A 21705-nucleotide genomic window follows, 5' to 3' on the forward strand; every position below is an offset into this window, starting at 1 on the left:
TGCACACATCCTCGCTGGGGAAATGACAGGGGATGAGAGTGCTGTGATTTGGGAGACTGGATTCTTCCATCTCTTATGGGGAAGAAGTGTCATTTCTGTCTCTTCTCCTCCATCTAAATCAGCTCCCAGGCAGACCTATAGATGGCTCTGAAATACTTTAATCTTTGCAGAGAAAAAAGCTAAATAAATAATCCCAAAGTGTTAAGATAGACCTGTAAACCACTGATGTTAGAAGATATTGCAGTTAATTCTACAAGCATCTGGTTTATGGGTTATATTGAGATATTGTTACTGTCGTTGTTTAGTCGTTAAGTCATGTCTGACTCTTTTGCGATCTCATAGACTGTAGCCCGCCAGGCTCCTCTGTCCATGGGATTTCCCAGGCAAGAATACTGGAGTGGGTTGCCATTCCCTTCTCCAGGGAATTTTTCTGACCCAGGGATCACACCCCCATCTCTTATGTCTCCTGTATTGCAGGCAGATTCTTTACCACTCCGCCACCAGGGAAGCCCTAGAGTGAGACACCTGTTTTTAAACTTTATGGATGCAAATACTTGACGAGTACTTGTCAAGTCTCTGCACTCACACCCAGTGGAGGATGAGACCAGAAGTTCCCATCTGATCCTATTATTTAGAAGTTAAGGAGTGCTGGGGTTGGGAAGACAGAGGCTCCATGAAGTCAGGTTTTCCAGCCCTGCTAGGGTGCCTGGGCACAGGCACAGAGCTGAGGAGGATGCTGTAGGTTGGTGAGTGCAGGGGAGTGCAGGTGGGGCAAAGGAGGGCTGCCACGGTGCGTAAGGATGGACTGTGGCACCTGCACTTGCACAAGAGAGAAAACAATCAGGAGACAGGGTGCTCACAATACCCGCTCTGCCAGGTGGTAGCTACTGGTGATGACAAGGTCATGAGTGTCGCATGGGAATGAACCCTGAGGGGGAGAGAGGGAAAGATCCCTGAAGGCAGGGAGGTCAAGGAATCACGGGGCCGGTACAGAGATGGTGACTGTGTCACCAAGAGCAGCCTGAGGAACAAGGTGAAGAGGAAGCGGTGAGCGGGGCTGGAGCCTCTGTGAACATGCAGGGGCCACAACAAGGGGCAGTAATGGGTGGTGAGGATCACGTCAACTTCACAAAACCCAGAATTTTCAAAATTTGAAGGAGAAATTAGTGGGAATTAGCCATGGGGCCAAGGCTACTAAGTCTCCCTCAAACTCAGAGGTGAGTAGGAAACCCCACAGCCTCCCCAGAAGGATTCAGGGAAGATGATGGACCAGAAGGTCCTCGTCCTCCAGGGCTTCTTGGTCTAGTGGGAAGATACAAAGCATCAACTCATCAAACACACAGCAGAGTGTGTTTGATGAGTTACCACGCAGCTTGTATTTAAGACAAGTGTCTACGTGCTCTGAGTTCCTACAGATTGTAAGCCCCCTCCACTTGGAATACAGGGAGCGCAGGCTGTCAACCTCTGTGGCAAAGAGCAGACATGTCCTCTGCTCTTTGATGATCTCAGATGCATCCTCCCTGGGATTTCCTCAACTGCTGTCTCGCTCCTACCTTTCATCTCAACATCCAACTCATCTTGGCACTGACAGTTGAGATCAGAGTGAGATGAAGAAGAAGCAGGTATGAAAATATTCACAAAGAGCCTAGCGCACCCCGATGTAGAAATTTATGGTTGCTTCTTCACCTCATATGTAAGTTCCCTTTGGACAGAAAAGAGTGAGCTAATGACCCTTCACTCTGTATTCAATGATTATGACAAAATTCAAATATTGGGGAAGAGCAGAGAGCATGTGGGTCCCGTGTGAACGTGTCTGTCCATGAAGAATGTATCCTCAGCCCTCTTCATTTCCAAACATCAAGTGTCAATCAGGATAGAAACCACAATTGGGACAGCATCCCTCCTGAGACTCCTGAGTCAACTTTTTACTGTCTCACCTACTCCACAAAGTACTGACTAAGGTAGAGACCAGTTCCTTCCTTGAAAAAAAGTGAAAGTGAAAGTCACTCAGTCATGTCTAACTCTTTGCAACCCCATGGACTATACAGTCCATGGAATTCTCCAGGCTAGAATACTGGAGTGGGTTGTCAATCCCTTCTCCAAGGGAACTTCCCAACCCAAGGATTGAACCCAGGTCTCCTGCATTGCAGGTGGATTCTTCACCAGCTGAGCCATAAGGGAAGCCCAAGAATACTGGAGTGGGTAGCCTATCCCTTCTCCAGCAGATCTTCCTGACCCAGGAATCAAACTAGGGTCTCCTGCATTGCAGGCAGATTCTTTACCAACTGAGCTATCAGGGAAGCCTTCCACGGGGTTGCAAAGAGTTGGACATAACTGAACGATTTCCTTCCTTGGCTGGTCCCCAAATCTGGAGCAGACTAAGGACATGCATGAGGCTAGAGGCACCTCTTAGCATCTCCCCCATACCTCCAGATCACTGGGTAACCAGGCTGAAGCACAGAAGACTGCCAGTCTATCTGGTTATTGTTTAGTCGCTAAGTCATGTCCAACTCTTTGAGATCCCATGGACTGCAACACACCAGGCTTCCCTGTCCTTCACTAACTCCTGGAGTTTGCACAAACTCTTGTCCACTGAGTCGGTGATGCCATCTAACCATCTCATCCTCCATTGCCCACTTCTCCTCTTGCCCTCAATCTTTCCCAGCATTAGGGTGTTTTTCTAATCAGTCAGCTCTTTTCAACAGGTGGCCAAAATATTAGAGCTTCAACTTCAGCATCAGTCCTTCCAAGGAATACTCAGGGTTAATTTCCTTTAGGATTAACTTGTTTGATCTCATTGCTGTTCAAGGGACTCCAAGAGTCTTCACCATCACCACATTTTTTTTTAAATTTTTTTAATTTATTTATTTATTTTTAATTTTTACTTTACAATTCTGTATTGGTTTTGGCATAGATTGACATGAATCCACCACAGGTGTACATGCGTTCCCAAACATGAACCCCCCTCCCACCCCCCTCCCCACAACATCTCTCTGGGTCATCCCCGCGCGTCAGCCCCAAGCGTGCCATATCCTGCATCAGACATAGACTGGCATTTCGATTCTTACATGATATTATACATGTTTCAATGCCATTCTCCCAAATCATCACACCCTCTCCCTCTCCCTCTGAGTCCAAAAGTCCGCTATACACATCTGTGTCTTTTTTGTTGTCCTGCATACAGGGTCATCATTGCCATCTTCCTAAATTCCATATATATGTGTTAGTATACTGTATTGGTGTTTTTCTTTCTGGCTCACTTCACTCTGTATAATCGGCTCCAGTTTCATCCATCTCATCAGAACGGATTCAAATGTATTCTTTTTAATGGCTGAGTAATACTCCATTGTGTATATGTACCACAGCTTTCTTATCCATTCATCTACTGATGGACATCTAGGTTGTTTCCATGTCCTGGCTATTATAAACAGTGCTGCAATGAACATTGGGGTACATGTGTCTCTTTCAATTCTGGTTTCCTCTGCATCACCACATTTGGACAGCATCAATTCTTTGGTGCTCAGCCTTCTTTATAGTCCAACTCTCACATCCATACATGACTACTAGAAAAATCATAGCTTTGACTATACAGACCTTTACTGGCCAAGTTGATGTCTCTACTTCTTAATACATTGTCTAGGTTTGTTGTAGAGTTTCTTCAAAGGAGCAAGCGTTGATCTATTTACTTTCTTGCTAGTGTGATGTGTGACGCTCGTGACAGAAGAAACTTAAAGCAGCATATACGGACTCACAAAAGGCAAGACTGTCATAATACATCTAAAGGAGGAGTAGAGGAAGGAGAGGCCAAGCTGCGGAATATAGAAGGGGGCAGGGAGATGGCTGAAGGAAGCAGAACAGAAAGCCCTGGGCCCTTGCTGTGCATGTGGCAGGGACCCTGGGCCGCAGTGCATGGGCCACAGTACCTGAAACCTCACAACAGACCCCTGCCCTGAGAAGTGCAGCCACCAGCAGTGCCGAGGCCAGCTGGACTTCAGCTCCATCAGGAAGAACCTTCATCCCAAGATGCACACTGCACTCAGCCACATCCTCCCTGACACACACAGACTTCACGCCATCACTCAGGACAGGCTGATGACATCAACCTATAGAGCATGGGCTCCAAGCTGGATGGAGCTTTGCTGCTGTAACTCAGTCTAGGAATATACTTCAGCATATCTAAAATGTCCTTTAGTGACCTTCATCATATACCCTTCCTAGGAGAGAGGATTTAGACCACAGCTGGCAGCGTTGCTCTCATGATCCTCCCTCCTGGATCTCAGCCCTGTAACACCATCAAGGCAAACAGAGACCCCACTCGGAAAACCCACGCCCCTAACCAGGGCTGTCCACCGTCAAGGCAATCCTTTAACGTGCACTTATAGGTGAACTGGGGGGTTATTCCCAGGAAACCTATAGGATGAACTACAACGCACAGCTGAATGGGTGAATGCATTCTACAAAGCACAATGATGATCTTCTCCAGGAAAATAGCCAAACTTAATTCCACCAAACATCTGTTCTGTGGATAGCTGTCTTCCCCCATTGCATGACAGGAGTGTTAACTGTTTCTCCATTATAAACAATACTGTGGTGAACATCCTTGTTTGGAAGTATTTTTTTCCCTATTAGGTTTTTTTTTTTTTTTCCAGAGAAGATTCTCAAAGATGAAAATGCTTCACTAAACTGTCTAGATATGTTTAAAGGATTTGATCACCTTCCAGATGATCACCTTCCAGTTCCCCTGCAGTGACACTGGTTACTGTCACCTATCACTACTGATGCAGAAGTGTCCTTGTCTATCCTCCAATCCTGAGTCAGTAATCGGCTAAACACTTCTCCTTAAGGTGCTGTTCCCTATGCACTCACTGCTGCTGCTGCTGCTAAGTTGCTTCAGTTGTGTCCGACTCTGTGCAACCCCATAGACGGTAGCCCAACAGGCTCCCCCGTCCCTGGGATTCTCCAGGCAAGAACACTGGAGTGGGTTGCCATTTCCTTCTCCAATGCATGAAAGTGAAAAGTGAAAGTGAAGTCGCTCAGTCGTGTCCGACTCTTTGCGGCCCCATGGACTGCAGCCCACCAGGCTCCCCCATCCATGGGATTTTCCAGGCAAGAGTACTGGAGTGGGATGCCTTTGCTTTCTCCAAAGGGCTTATCAATGGACACTCAACATCCTCACTTTATGCCTTTCCCCCCAACCCACTCATCCCCTCAGGTCCATGAATTCATGACATCGGAGGTTTTTCCTTTTTTTAAAATTTCACTTTTTTAAACAACACTTTATTAAATGAATACAGAAAAGAATTCTATGAGCTTAAATACAACATGTATAAAAGCAGTGGGATAACTATCCCATCAAAGAGAACTTAAAAAAAAAGGTCCTCAAAATTATAATGCAACCTTAAATCTAGCAAATAAATAAAGATGGATAGAAATGTCACACATAATAGCACATGGAATTCTGCTCAATGTCATGTGGCAGCCTGGATGGGAGGGGAGTTTGGGAGAGAATGGATATATGTATATGTATGGCTGAGTCCCTTTGCTATTTACCTGAAACCATCACAACATTGTTAACTCGATATAAGTAGTAGTGTGTGCCTGCTCAGTCATGTCCAACTCTTATGTGACTCCATGGACAGTAGCCCACCAGGCTCCTCTGTCCATGGGATTTTCCAGGCCAGAGTACTAGAGCAGGTTGCCATTTCTTACTCTAGAGGATCTTCCTGATGCAGGGATCAAACCTAGGTCTCCTGTATTGGCAGGCAGACTCTTTACCACTGTGCCAAAAAGCTTAAAAAGAAAAAGAAAAAAGAAATGTCACACATAAACATATAGATGTGGCACTGACTTTTTAAACCACAGCAGTAGGGACTTCCCTGGTGGTCCAGTGGCTAAGACTGTGCTCCCAATGCAGCGGGTCTGGGTTTGATCATTGGTCAGGGAACTAGATCCCACATTCTGCAACTAAAACCAGTGAAGCCCCAAAACACAAAACTATGGCAGTGTCTATCGATGATGCAGCGAAAACTGAACATGATGCGATACATTTTTATGGAAGGACAAGAACATCTCAAGACTTTGTTTGAAAAGGTTGTGAAATTGACATGGGAGGCTTTGCGGGAAACGGATCCTACAGAAGTTATGTGAGTGAGTCTCTCTGTCATTCACAACAAGCATTTTCCTCTCGAGCTCTCTGTTCTCCACTCATGCGCTGTGACTACCTCCAACGCCACTCAGCCCCCTGTAGCTATCTTTTCCCTCCTCCCGAATTTATTCCCCACTGACTCATCCTCTCTCCTGAGAGCAGAAAGCATCTTCCACACAAGCCAGTGCTTAGGACAGCATAGAACATCCAGCCAGAGATGCCCCACAAACGTGGAACACACACAAATGAAGGACAACTGCTTTCTTGGCAGTGTTGCAGGTAATTTTCAAACAAACTTCTGGTCTTTAACTTCTTAAATGCTAAATTTGACTTTAGAAATGTAGTTATTGAACAAAAGAGAGAAAAGATAAAATACCTAAAGTATTTGCAAATTCAAGCAGAGAAGAGTTCACTGTATGTTTGAATATATGACCTAAAAGACTCTCCGAAGAATCTCAGTATGAGAGAAAATCTACAAAAGTTGTAAATGCCTAAAAACAGAAGATTATCAGGAAGAGCATTTTGAGCCTGGCACTCAGTCCCCCAGCTGTCGAAATAGCGTAATAAATAGCATTTCTACAACACAGTGCAACGAGTTAAGTGAAAATATTCCATGATTCCTGGTGTCTAAGAGTTTTGGTTCAACTCTAACACTGCCTAGAGGTTTTTAAGCTTAAAAGGATATAAGGTTCTGTCAACAGAAGCCCTTTATTTCTTACAACAAGAAAACGTTGCTTACAATGTGACACCAGCTGCTCGGACAAAGTCGGTTCTATTAGAACTAATTTAATTTTACGTAAGTTGATCTATTTGCATCCTGAGTCCTGGATTAGATGACTAGATACTACTTTACAGACTGATCTTGTTTCCAGCTCCAGTGTGTGGACAATGCTTAATCAGTGTGTACATCAGAAAATACACATAATCATCAAGTACACTAATTAAGCCTAGAACTGTTGTAACACACATGCAGCGTATGGATTAACAAGGCAATTCATTAAAAATCTTAATGATGAATCCTTTATTTCTCATACGTTTTATTCCACAATGCTTCAGAGGAGTTCAGCACTTCTGTAACCCATTGACATGCCTCTCTTCAGTGAATTTCTTTTGAATCATTACACATCTGGGTACCCTCTCAACACTGATGGCCTCTGTAGAAATAATACATTTCACCTTATACCAGACAACTTGACATCTTTCCTTACGGCAGCTAAAGAAGGATAAATCAACCACTAACAGAAGCATCAAAAGTAATTAAAATTAAAAGACGGAAACGTATCAAATGCAATCATCACAAAGCAGTATTCCACTTCTACACATTCACCCTTGAAATGTGATAATGGATGTTTGTGTGCTGTTCAGGTTGCCTTCAGAAGAAAATACATCAAAGAAGGTTAAAATCATATATGTATGTAGGTAAAACATTCGTATCTATATACACATGTGTATATACTACATAAATGCACATGTTAAATATATTAAAATATATGTATGTGAAATATGTAGGCCCTTTACCTCCAAACTTAGTTTTCAGAAACCAGCATTTCTCAAACAAAATTTCGTTCATGAATGTAACAAAAAATAGACGGAAAAAAAGAGTTGCACGATATTTCTGTGATACAACCTATTTTTCTGCCATAAAACAGATAATTTTCAATAATGTACAATAAGTAAGGGGAGGAGGTGGGAGGTGAACCCTGTTCACTTCATCTTGTTAAACACCTAACCATAAACACAGAAATGGAAAGCAGAAAACCCTGGTTTCATGGCAACACCACATTACATCCTAATGGCACATAGCTTTGATACGTAAGAAATCAATTTCCAAAAAGCCATCGAACTAGCAAATAACAACCCAATTTTTAAACAGATGTACACTCATACTTTGAAGTCTGTAAAAAAATCATCCAGTTAATTTCATAGTTTAATAAATGGTGCATCATTTTCTCTTCTCCCAACTTTTTGAATTCATAGGAAGCTATTTATTTATTAATAAGAGAATGAAATTTAAAATTTTACATATTTACTTGTCTAAATATGTCAAATAAACACAGAAAAGTTTTTTATCTTAAGCCAAACCATATACAGTTTTATAACATTTAAATCCTGATGTTCTTTTACTAAAAACATTACTTATTTCACCAGGTCAAATGCCCACCAGAATTAGCAGGTTTGGTTTCTCTATGATGTTTAGTCAAAATCCTAGACACTAACTTATATAAAATTTAAATTAGAATACTTAAAAATAATTAGAGGGGTACTTCTATGTCTTTTTTTTTTTTTACTACAAGTAAAATCTCAAGATACACCCAATGAACTTGGAAATGAGGAAACTACATAGGTGAATAAAAGCTTTTTAACCTTGTGAATAGAAAATTGCACACCATCTTCTACTATCTAGATTATAATATTGTCTATTATGTCCTTTTAAAAAATAAATTATAACTGAGATGGATGACTTTTGTTAAAGTTCACTTCAAGTTGAAATTCATTTGTTTCAGTTTATCAACTTGGAAGCAATTTCGTCTCAGTGCATTTGGTGTGTCATATCATCAAGCTTTGCCAAATCCAATCCATCACAGTTGAAGGGCCAAACAGTCATAGTTTCTTCATTACTGAAACGTAAGGACAGCACAAGCGGATGTTTATCAGTGGTAAATTATCATCCTTCCAACTAAAAAGTTGGCGGAATCATAGAAAAGGTGCCATGAATTCTAGCAACTAAGCAGACTGATCTGTAAGGTAGGCTGTTATAATATATCATTTAATATGTTTTTAGGAAGAGGGTATCAAAAACCATTTTGTGAAGGTGATAAAAGCTGTGGTCCCTATTGCTGGGCAAATCACATGCAGTTATAAACACGAAATTTTTCATAGCACCAGAGCACAATGCTTCTCACCCATAGACCACAGAAGCGAGATGAAAGAAAGGCTGGAAGTTTCTACAATTTGGAAAGTCAGAGCCCACCAATGGGGCAAGAAACCAACACCAGATGCTCTTCTCCAGGGAGCCATAGTTCTGGAAGAAACACACACACACGTATCTGAACAGGATGTCCTCCAAGAAGCCCAGAAAGATTTTCCCAGTTCTTGTAGATAAACTCTGATTGACATCCGGGACCCTGTATTTCCCTCCTTATCTGCACCCAGAATACTCACCATCCCCCAACAACCGGCTCTATCACTGTTCCCTAGACCAAGTCCAGCCCTTCTAACTCCACAGGGACTTATCTACTTTGAAAGTCAAAAACAAGAAATTATTTGTCCAAATTATGTTCAAAGATAAGAAATGCCTTATGTTTCAGCTGTGTTTGAGACTTCAGATTATCTGAGGATGGATGAGGGCAGAGGGCAGTTTGTGAGCAAGCCTGCTCAGAGTGGCTAACACTTTCCCTTGTGAAAAGGGCCAGGGTCTGACACACTCTATTTTTACCCTGCTCATCGTGAGCCCTATTTCTTAACGATGTCACGGGTCACCTTACATCCTCTCCTACTTCAAGTCCCTGAAATCATGAAAATCATGGATATCTGTTTAATATTAAATTAAAATAATACTCAAAACAGCAGAATTTAATATTTTCCTCTCCTGCAACATTGAGATTTCAAACCAAGGGAAGGAGTATCCATCTCTTGATGTTTAGACCTCAGAAGAAAGATATTGAGTCTGTTTGTGATTTTGATTATATAGGCTATGCCTTGTCCCAAAGAGAATTTAAAGTAAGAATACACATGCTTTTTAAAACATGTTAAACATGTAAACTAGTGTACTTAACATCAAGGTTAATGCTAGCAAATTGCAACTTTAAGAGTAGAATCCAGGACTTCCTTTGTGGTCCAATGGGTAAGAATCTCCCCGCCAATGCAGGGGCGCAGTTTCAGTCCCTGGTCAGGGAAGATCCCACATGCTGCGGAGCAACTAAGCCAATGAACCACAGCTATGAGCCCACTCTTTCTTCAGCTACTGAGCCTGAGAGCCTAGAGCCTGAGTTCGACAAGAGAAGCAAGGAGACGCCCAAGCACCACAACAAAATAGTCCCCTCCCTACAACTAGAGATTGTTAAATCAGCCTGCAAGACCCTGGGCTGGGAAGATGTCCTGGAGAAAGGACTGGCTACCCACTCCAATTACCTGAAGAAATGCCTTATGGCATTTCTGGACAGAGGATCCTGGTGGGCTACAGCCCTGGACAGAGGATCCTGGTGGGCTACAGCCCATGGGGTCACAAAGAGTTGGACAAAACTGAATGATTAACACTCTCACTTTCACTACAACTAGAGAAAGCCAGCTGCAGCAACAAAGACCCAGGGCAATCAAAAATAAATACATGAATTAATTCATTTTAAAAAGATAGAATCAGAACTAATAGGTTATTAACCCTACCACTAGCAATACTTAGAAAGTGTTAACTAACAAAAGCATTTTAAGGTCATCCCTGAACTCCAGGATTCCTTTTAAAATTCCTATTAAGTTTTACAGGCTTTGTTGCTGACATGAATATATTTCCATATGAGGAAGCGGTGATCTTTTGTGACCATTTTTATCTCATAACCCTTAACTTTCTCTGTTTCCAGGACAACCACATAGACTTGATAGCAATCCCATTATTGAAGTGAACATGACACACTGTCACCTTTTGCACAATCTTATAAAAATTCATAAAATACTATAAAATTACTTATTTTGCAAAGATACACTAGGTAGATAGCATTTCCAAGCCAATACCAACAATACCACATCTGCTAATGATGGTGACAGCCACGAATTTTCGATTGCTTATGGATTCTGATCTAAACGTTGCCACTATCCTACTAACCGATCTCCAGCCAGAAAGAAGCATAATAATTGTCCCCTGGCATCAGAAATTCTGAAAACGAGGCTTTTTCATAGAGAAGAGGCATTGTGTAGTTTTCATTTGCTGGCAATATTTAGAGTCAATGTGTAATTAAAAAAAATAAACTTTCCATGAAAAATAAAAATACAGAATGTTTTTAAACATAAGCAAAATGATGAAAGAAAGAACATTAATCTATGAGAAAGACAACGATTCCAGGGACATCTGCCCATCCCTGGTTCCCAGGAGCTTTGGTTTTAGTTAGTTCTGCAGAAATACAACAGAGAACCTCTGGCTGTACAACTCAGAGAGGTGACTTAACGATATCACACCCACCTCAAACCATTAGCAAAGCCTGGACCAACAGATAGAAACACCCTAAATGAAAAGATTAGTAAAAATATACCTCATCAAGGCCGTGTGTGTGTTTCTGTGTGTGTGTGTGTGTGCTCAGTTGCTCAGTCCCTCAGTCATGTCCAGCTCTTTGCAACCCTATGAACTGGAGCCCACCAGGCTCCTCTGTCCGTGGGGATTCTCCAGGCAAGAATACTGGAATGGGTTGCTATGCCCTTCTCCAAGGGATTTTCCCAACCCAGGGATCAAACCCAGGTCTCCTGCACTGGCAGGTATAATGGGAGTAAACTCCACTGCTCTGGGCCTGACTCTGAGTGAAGGTGGGAGGAGGCCACCAATCTGACATCCCTGGTGAGCACTCCCTCCTCCAACAAGGAGGAGTAATGAGTAGAAGCGATAGTCAGTCCCTCATGTGGGTTTGGCGCGTGAATCCCCCCCACCAAATCCAACTGAAGACTTTACAGCAGTCTGGTTTGCTGCCTGGGGGAAACAAACACAACTTTTCCTAAAGGAACAGATCTTTAGTCAAACCTAACTATAATTACATACAAGATTTAAAATTAAAGTTTAAAATATTTTTAAAAATGAAAGTCTGACATGCAAAAGGATTAATGAATAAAGAAGAGGGTTAATATACAAGCAAACTAAATAAATACTGACTTTATAAAGCAGTGATAATAACGTCTAATGTGGGGAAGCTCCACTTTGAAGTCAGGAGGAGTGGGTTTGATTTAAAGAAGCCTGTAGCTATATTATCCGAGAGGATGGTAAACGTACTGATTAATTTTAAATGTATTATGTAAAACATATATATGAACATTTCTAGGGTAACCAATAAGAGAAAGACGTATTGATTGAGGGAAAAAGATTATCAGTTTAAAATAAGGCAAGAAAAAATAATCAAAAATCATATAACTTGCCATTATATGACAAAAAAGTCAGTTTATCAGGAACACACACCACTTCTAGTCTTGCAAGCATCTAATAACACAGCCTCAAAATATATAAACCAGAAATTTAGAGAACTCTAATACAAATCAACAAAGCTCTTATCATGATGTAGACTTTAATTTCCCCAGTAAGTGACTGATAACACAAAGATCAGTAAGGCTGTAGATAATTAAAAATACACAAACCTGAGCTAACAGACATATATAGAACCCAATTTTTAAAAAAACATACATAGAATATTATGAAAATGACAATATGCGGGAAAGTAAATACCAAAGAATTAACATCATAAGACCATGTTTTTTAAGCATAAGGTAGTTAAGGTAGAAATCAATAAGAAAGAATAACTTGAAAGAAAGACAAACATTAGAAAACTAAAATTTACAATGTGTTTAAATCACTCACTGAGTACGTGGCAATTAAAAACAACATCATTACAGAAAGATAACAAAAATACAAAGTCTTAAAACCTATGGGATATGGAAAACATTATCCACTGAGGCCTTGAATGTAATAGACTTTACATGAAAAGGAAAAGCAATGAGTATACAAGTATATAGCCAGTTTAAGAAGTTAGAAAAATAAACAGAATAATCATAAAGAAAAGAAAGGAACTAATAAATAGCAGGTATTAATGCAATAAAAATAAAGATAAAATTGAGAGGCTCAACAGAGTCTAAGCTGCCTTAAAAAGCTTCTCTAAAAAGGGAAACATCAGGTAACAATAATCAACAAGAAAAATCTTACAAATAAACAATACTCAAAGTGGGAATTACTCATAGAAGCATTAAGAATATAAATAATAGAAACAACTTTATGCCTATACATTCAAAGATTAGTTAAACAAGCAGATTCCTCTAAATACGTAAACATTTAGCCTGACTCAGAATTATCTAGATGTCTAACGGTCTCATAGCATTAACTAAATTGAGATGCTACATAAAATTCTCCCCTGAAAAACAAACCAACAGTTCCAGAAGGTTTAACAAATGAATTTTACCAGAGCATTAACAAACAGATGATTCCAATCATATGCAAACGCATGCAGAGAACAGAAAAAGAGGGCACACTCTCCAATTAGCTTTATGAGGTTAAGTAGAATCATGATATCAAAACCAGGGGAAAAAACAGTGGGAGGAAGAAAATTCCAGAATAATCTTATGTCTGAACTTAGACACAAAATCCTAAGCAAAATATTTGTAACCTTATCTCATAAAATACCAAAAAAATAATCTATCATGAGAAAATTGGGTTAATTTCAGTAACACAAAGTTGATTCATATTAAACATTCTAATCATACAATGGCTTAAAATAGGAAAACAAAGTCTGTGCTGATGACTGAATTACCACTGTGGGCATTTGAAGTTCAACTCCATGGGGGACTCAGAAACACCCCTGGGAATGGCAACACCAGGGCGTGAGGAAGCTGGGGTATTGCTCTCCCCATCAGGTGAGGGTCCCTCCCGGCACTTCTGACAAGCTCTATGCAGGCTAAGCCCAGTCTCCCAGCCACAGGACAGCCCTCAAGCAGAGAAACTCAAGTGCTTGAGATTTGAATCTCTGGCCTGTACCTGTTGTTGCTGTTCAGTTGTTCTGTCATGTCCGACTCTTTGTGACCCCATGGACTGCAGCACGCCAGCCTTCCCTGTCCTTCACTATCTCCCAGAGTTGCCTCAAACTCATGTCCATTGAGTCAGTGATGCCATCCAACCATCTCATCCTCTGTCACCCACTTCTCCTCCTGCCCTCAATCTTTCCCAGCATCAGGGCTTTTTTCCAATGAATCAGCTCTTTGCATCAGGTGGCCAAAGTATTGGAGCTTCAGCTTCAGCATCAGTCCTTCCAAGGAATATTCAGGGTTGATTTCCTTTAGGATTGTCTGGTTTCTGAACTAGTTTCCCTGACAGCTCAAACGGTAAAGAATCTGCCTACAATGCGGGAAAAAGTGAAAGTGAAGTCGCTCAGTTGTGTGGACTGTAGCCTACCAGGTTCCTCCATCCATGGGATTCTCCAGGCAAGAATACTGGAGTGGGTTGCCATTTCCTTCTCCAGGGGATCTTCCTGACCCAGGGATCAAACCCAGGTCTCCTGCATTGCAGGCAGACGCTTTAACCTCTGGGCCACCAGGGAAGCCGGAGACCTGGGTTCAATTTCTGGGTCAGGACAATCGCCAGAGAAGGAAAATCCTCAAAGCTGAAGAGCTCTCAGGTGGCTGGTGGGTAACGATGCGGCCCACAAGAGCCCCGAGGAAGCGGAGTCCATGGTGCATTCAGGCTTGGGACAGTCTAAGAGGTGGGATACAAGGAATTGGCCTCCACTCCCAAGGAAGCAGAGGATTTTGAGCAGAGAGTGACATCTTATTTGATTTTTTAAAATGTATGCTCTGGCTACTGTGTCATGAACAGTGTCTGAGAAAACAGGGGTAGAATCATGAAGACTAGTTAGGAGGCTCTGATCCTGGCAACATGGAGCATCACTCAACCTGCTCATCACATGGAGCAATGAGAAGTGGTCCCGCTCCGGGTATATCTGAAGCTGGAGTTGACGACTTGCTGACGCATCAGATGTGGAACAGAAGAGGAGAGACTTCAGGGTGGCTCTGAGTCCTGAGTCAACAGCCTGAAGTCTGGAGCTGCTCTGTACTGAGAGAAGAAGAGGGGAGCATGTGGGGCAAGGGGCAGACAAGGGACTCCGATGACCCAGAACCCTGAGTCCCGGGGAGCCAGCAACAGGGCCTCAGGAACTGAGGCTGCAGGTGGGGACTAGATAGGGGATTTGAAAACCCTCATGAGGATTAGAGTGAAGGAGGAATTAGACTCTTCTCCCCACAACCAAAAAAAAAAAAAAATCAAATGCCACTTTAATTATGAGTTGGTCTATTCTCATTTGCAAGTATCTTTAGGAAACTTGGTTATTGTACCTGTGAGGTTTTTGGGGTTTTTTTGTTTTTTTTTTCTTCCATGTTCACACTAGAAGACACAGTTAAAACAATTATTGTTGTTCAGTCACTCAGTCATGTCTGACTCTTTGGGACCCCATGGATTGCAGCACGCCAGGCTTCCCTGTCCTTCACAATCTCCTGGAGCTTACTCAAACTCATGTCCATTGAGTCGGTGATGCCATTCAATCATCTCATCCCCTGCCATCCCTTTCTCCTCCTGCCTTCAATCTTTCCCAGCATCAGAGTCTTTTCTAATGAGTCAGCTCATCACATCAGGTGGCCAAAATATTGGAGCTTCAGCTTCAGCATCAGGTCTTCCAATGAATATTCAGGACTGATTTATTTTAAGATTGACTGGTTTGATCCCCTTGCTGTCCAAAAGACTCTCAAGAATCTTCTCCAACACCACAGTTCATAAGCAACAATTCTTTGGTGCTCAGACATCTTTGTGGTCCAACTCTCACATCCATACATGACTACTGGAAAAACCATAACTTTGGCTAGATGGACCTTTATTGGAAAAGTAATGTCTCTGCTTTTTACTACTGTCTAAGTTTGTCACAGCTCTTCTTCCAGGGAGCAAGCAGCTTTTAATTTCATGGCTGCAGTCACCATCTCCAGTGATTTCGGAGCCCAAGAAAATAAAGTCTGTCACTGTTTCCATCGTTTCCCCATCCATTTGCCATGAAGCCACAGGACCAGATGCCATGATCTTAGTTTTTTGAATTGCAATAGATAATAGGTGAAAAGGAAGATCATGGTGACCAGTCATAAGAAAGGACATTCCTAGCAGTCAGACACATTGAAAAATGGAACAGCTGGTTCATTGCTGGACATGTGGGCAGGGATTGAATGACTGTCTGTGGAGATGTGTCTGAGGAAACTTCCCATGAGGAGAAAAGCTGACTGGCACGGCCTCTAAGATTTCTTTCGATTCCACGGTACTCAGGACTTAGTTTCCACGAAAAAGATGAGCATCTATCCTTGTGTCCATTGTTACTATAAGGCTGGATTCTGGTGCAACCTTGTTCATCTCTCCCTTTTCAGCCCTTTACTGTCAGAACTAATGGCTAGAAACATGACTTCTTAAATGTAATAAGGATAGAAAGCTTTATCCTGTGTATCCAACACGTCTTTCTAGTTTAATCTTCCATTGCACATGGCAACCCACTCCAGTATTCTTGCCTGGAGAATCCCATGGACAGAGGAGCCTGGCAGGCTACAGTCCATGGGTTTGCAAAGAGTCGGACAGGACTGAAGTGATTTAGCATGCTGTCCACATTTCCACAACAGTCACCTTGTCTTCTCCTTCCATCCTTCTCACCTGGCTCCATCCTCTCCTGTGAGAGGGTGGGGTCAGATGCCAGTCTCTGGCCCTGACAGATCAGAAGGAGGATTGTATGGCAAACAAAGTGTGTTCTGGGCCCTTGGTAAATGTGGCCGACGATGACAAGAAATACATGAATCTTCCAACCTGAGAGAGCAGGGACAAGATCAACTTTGAAGGCACAAGAGTGGGGGATGAGGAGCCCGGGGCCATCACCCAGCGTGACTGGCTCCCCAACTGGGGAATGTCCAATCTCTGCTGCTCTTCCCGTGGGTCCTCACCAGCTCTTTCCCTCAAGAAGTATGCTTTCCCCTTCGTATGTTCATGTACAAATCAAAACGATGCCACTTCTGGGACTCTTTGTTAACCCCGACAATGTAAAGAATCATATATAACTGAATGCTCCTTCATGTGAAGCTTAGTTTTAGTCAATTTCCAAATACACATGCTTAAAAATAGACACATGTGAGTACTAGGCAGGGTGTGAAGCCTTCAGAATGTCAGAGTGCCCCCCACCCCACCTGTCTTCTCTCTCCATCTGAGCAGCCGGCTGCCTTCACCACAGCATCCATCTTTGCACGGCATACCTCATCTCCTCCCCACCACAGTGTAAGCTCTGAAAGATCAGAGGTGCCCTCCCAGTGCTGAGCACCCAGTTGCTGTTATTTAGTTTCTCAGTCGTGTCTGACTCTTTGCGACCCCACAGACTGTAGCCCACCAGGATCCTCTGTCCATGGGATTTCCCAGATAACAGTACTGGAGTGGGTTGCCATTTCCTTCTCCAGAGGATCTTCCCCACCCAGGGATCAAACCCATGTCTCCTGCATTGGCAGGTGGATTCTTTATCCCTGAGCCACCAAGGAAGCCCTGAACCCTTAGTAGGTCACATCAAACATCTGCCAAATAAGTGCAATTTTTCTGGCAGACGCCATCTTCCCAGCAGGCAGGTCACACGTGCTGTCTCCTTGCTCTGCACCCACGGTGGCTGGTAAGATCTGGTACCTCTTATGAGCTCACTGACTGTGCTGGGATCCTGAATTACTGTTGTTAATGATTGTTGTTGTTGCTGTTGTTTGCTTTAGAAAAGCAGAATTGATCTACCACCACCTTTAGCTTAAGCTCATATCAGGAAAGTTTTAGATTGTTGGAAATTGTGAGTAGAGCAGTATTAGTCTCAGTTGTGTTCGGCTTTTTGCAACCCCATGGACTGTAGCCCACCAGGCTCCTCTGTCCATGGGATTCTCTAGGCAAAAATACTGGAGTGGGTTGCCATTTCCTCCTCCAGGGGACCTTCCCAACTGTACATAAAGGAGACTTCATTAATGTGCATTAGAAGATACCCCAGGTTAACCTGTTATAGAAAACTGTCTTTTGAGTCTTTAAATTCTATACCAATTCTATACCTCTGGTTGGCAGATTGTTTGTTTCTTTATTTAGGTTTTAAGGTGAATGACCTGGGGCTATTTGTTTCCATCAACCTGACTGTGAAGCTAAAGGCACCGTTGAAATGTCTATTTTTCTTGCCATCCTCAGAAGAGATTGCTGCAAATCTACTCTATGATTCTCATTCTTTTCAGCTTACAATACAAATAGCTTATTATTTTTTGCAACCTATGTCTTATAATAAAGCAGTGCTGAAAAATTAAATAGAAGAAAGTTCAGTTGCCATATAGGCTACGAAAATGATTTGCTGGTAGTGATTTTTAAGCTTGATTCTAAATAGATTTATGAAGAAGGACAACTTGGAAGACGTGGTTCAAATTTTGCTATATAAGGTACCTTGAAATTATAGGCTCACTCTCCCTAAAATTTCAAAAAGGATAGAGCTTAGACTCTTAAAGGTATAGCAGTGATAAAAGCTTTCACAGTCATTTCTAAAAAGCAACACTTCATAGTTTTCTCTCTCCAGTAATTCTCTAATATACTTGTAGAAGGAAGGCAACGGAAAACCAAGAATAAAGGTAGCTGAGCTCTCCACAACGAGGCTTCCTGCCTATATTTTCCCTGTTCAAAGAAAAGAGGAGACACCATCTTGCAACAGAGGCTTCATAGACAACTGGGCTTCACCAGTGACAGCATTTGATGCCCCATATCTCTTGGTTCTTCTTGTTACCAATGGTCAGTCTGGTGATGGTGGTGAAATGGGAGCAATTATCTGTAGATGAGGGAGGGCTTCCTTTAACAGGTGAAGTGTACGTCTGGCATGATTCCAAAGACTTGTAGTGTTTTTAATGTGGGAATTTCTCCAAGTTCAAGTAAAGTTTCAGGTATTATGTCATAGCACCAACTCAATGATAGGTGTTGGAGGTACTTGAGTTGGTAAAATTCTGGAAAGCAGTCATTGTTCAGCATGACACTATCGCTTAAGTCTAGGTGGACAAGATTGGGACATCTTCCAACTAAGGTAGAGACATCTGATCTCTGCAGATTCTTTCAGTACCCACTGAGATTCAGCTGGGTGATGGTCTCCGACACGTGTACAACAGCCACCTGTACGTGTTTTTCAGTGAAGTCATAGCACCAAGAGAGGTTCAGCGCATCCAATCTGGAATAGCTGCTCAGCAAAGTCTTCAGGGAAGATTCAGAGAATCCAGAATACCCAGAAAGGTTTAGTCGCAGTAAATTTGTGTTCTGAGCAAGGTTATTGACAACAGGATCTGAAAGCTGGAGGCCTTCCAAGGCTGAGATTCTGCAACTTGGAGCAGTGAGATAGAAGGCCGTGCAGGCTAGACACATCGATCACAGAGTTCGACAGGTCCGGGTGCTGTAGACGAAAAGGGCTGAAATGTTCAACTAATGGTTGGTCCATAAATGACTGTGGAAGGCATAAACGATAGTGGAAGGCAACCACCCCTTGGGACAAAAGCCAACCAACCACATCTGGGTAGAGGTTTCTGCCCGCGAGGTCTATAGTTTGCCAGAGAAACGCATCAAACACTAGCTTATACCATCTCTTACAAACACTGGAGACTTTCATGAGTTCAGGGAGGCACAGACAGGAAAAGGTTCCTAACAGCAGCTCATCTGGAAGGAAGTCCCAAGAAACACCTGGAAAGTTCTCTCGGTTTAGCTTAGGTCTGCAGACAATCACAAAGTCCTTGTCATCCCCTTTGCTTTTTAGCCATTTTTGTGGGGGATTCTGTGGGTGGCTCAGGTTTGAAAGCAGTTCCTGGGGGATGTTCTCACTGTCCACCTCCTCCTTCTCCAGGGCTGAGACCCCCATGCCTGAAAGCATTTCAGAAGTCTTGCTAGAACCCCATCCCCATGTGAAATTGGTAGTAAGGTTGCTCCTCTGGTCAGGTATCTCCTGGAGGTGTTTCCTGTGAATGGCATCTACAGGTTTAGGAGTTTTAAATGCGTGCATTAATTGCAGAGGTGCCCACCTCCCAGATTCCCGCTTTGGTGCGCAGTGAAATTGTGAAGTTGAAAACTGCTGCTGCTGTTAAGTCGCTTCAGTCATGTCCGACTCTGTGCGACCCCATAGACAGCAGCCCACCAGGCTCCCCCGTCCCTGGGATTCTCCAGGCAAGGACACTGGAGTGGGTTGCCATTTCCTTCTCCAATGCATGAAAGTGAAAACTGAAAGTGAAGTCGCTCAGTCGTGTCTGACTCTTAGCGACTCCAAGGACTGCAGCCCACCGGGCTCCTCCGTCCATGGAATTTTCCAGGCAAGAGTACTGCAGTGGGGTGCCATTGCCTTCTCTAAGTTGAAAACTAAAGTGACCTTAAGTGCTTCTCTTCTACTTTATCATTATAACAAAACAGCGATGAAGACTTTACCTTAACTATACTCCCAGATGGATTTAGCCACATTTAAGAGCCACAACGGCTTCTTTTTGTTCAAAACAGATCCACATATTTTCATGTCTGGGTTTACTAATAGCCCTTGTTATATACAGCATCTCCTATCTCACCTTTCATTTTCATTAATAGGTATACTCCCCACTCTTTCACACAATATTCATACAGAATATGTACAGAAACTTGACTATTATTTTCTGAAAATCACTAAAATAGATGTTATTAGTGTCTCTCAGGAAATTTTACTTGCAAAATTTAGAAATCACTCATGCCACTTCCAGCCCTTCATGCATTAATGTGGGGAAAAAAAAAAACATTTATTTTTGCACTGGGCTGAAGAACCACGTGTTTATATGCTTTCATAAAGTAGTGTCACCTCACTTACAGGCAGAAATGCACCGAGGTAAGATGCCTGAGTTTGGGAGCCAGACGGTTCCACATCAGATGATGAGAGCACTGAGGCAGAGACAGCGGTGACACTGTGAGCATGTGTGTGTCTCAATGGAAGAAACGTCTGATTAAATATATTCCTTGCGCCTGAAATATCTGCTCGGAGACGTGACGGCCACAGAAGACACCCATCTAATGCCTTAAGCAGCCTCAGGTGTGTGTCTATCTCACAGACCCTTCTCACTCTGCACCCTAACATGCTATTAACATAAAATGAATAAACTCCAACAGGGCGTCCTGTGGGGACCCTTCTTGTCTGCATACCCTTGCAGTCATCTCTGGGAATATGAGGAAGGCATTTAACTCCAGTGTGTGTCTACTGAGTTTAATTGTTTTTACTTTTATTCAGATTGACAACTGAGTGTTTTTAAATGATGGGGCTCATTGACAAAACCTCATTCCACAGGCAGATCAGCACAAAGCCTTGGTTTTGTAATTCTGAGACACTAAGGCTTAGAAATTAAGTTGTCAATCAACTCTGCCTCTTCCCTTCAAATAAAGGAGGAAAGTCTCTGATATGGGATCTGTGTATAATTAAGTTATTCTGGCCCCTTTCCTAGGAAAAACAGGTACACAGAACTCATCAAATTAAATATCTTCCTACAACAGCCTGGATGATGTCTGTGGAAGGTAGAAGATCAGAAGAAACCCATGAGTTGCCTCTTGAGCTTGACTTCCGTGTGTGCGGATTTATGCATTCATACAGACCCCAGGAAATGTGGTTTTGCTACATGTGCAAAGCAGCAGAAGCCTCGATCCTTGCAACATTATAGATGAAGATTTTCAGTTCTTCATCTCAGTGTAAGGGCAGAGTCAGAAGGCAGGCTTAACTTGGCTCTGCAGGCTCTTGGGTAACATAGAGGCTTGGACCAGAGCATGGACCAGAGCTGGCCGTGTAGAT

The 21705-nt window shown here is 42.6% G+C and overlaps 1 pseudogene; it reads right to left on the bottom strand.

The window, feature by feature from the left end:
- Positions 1–18599: 18599 nt before the first annotated feature.
- LOC120878568 lies at positions 18600–19917 on the bottom strand (annotated as a pseudogene).
- Between the last annotated feature and the right edge of the window lie 1788 nt (positions 19918–21705).

This window comes from Oryx dammah, unplaced genomic scaffold (genome assembly GCF_014754425.2).
Source record: "Oryx dammah isolate SB20612 unplaced genomic scaffold, SCBI_Odam_1.1 HiC_scaffold_19, whole genome shotgun sequence".
Lineage (NCBI taxonomy): Eukaryota > Metazoa > Chordata > Mammalia > Artiodactyla > Bovidae > Oryx > Oryx dammah.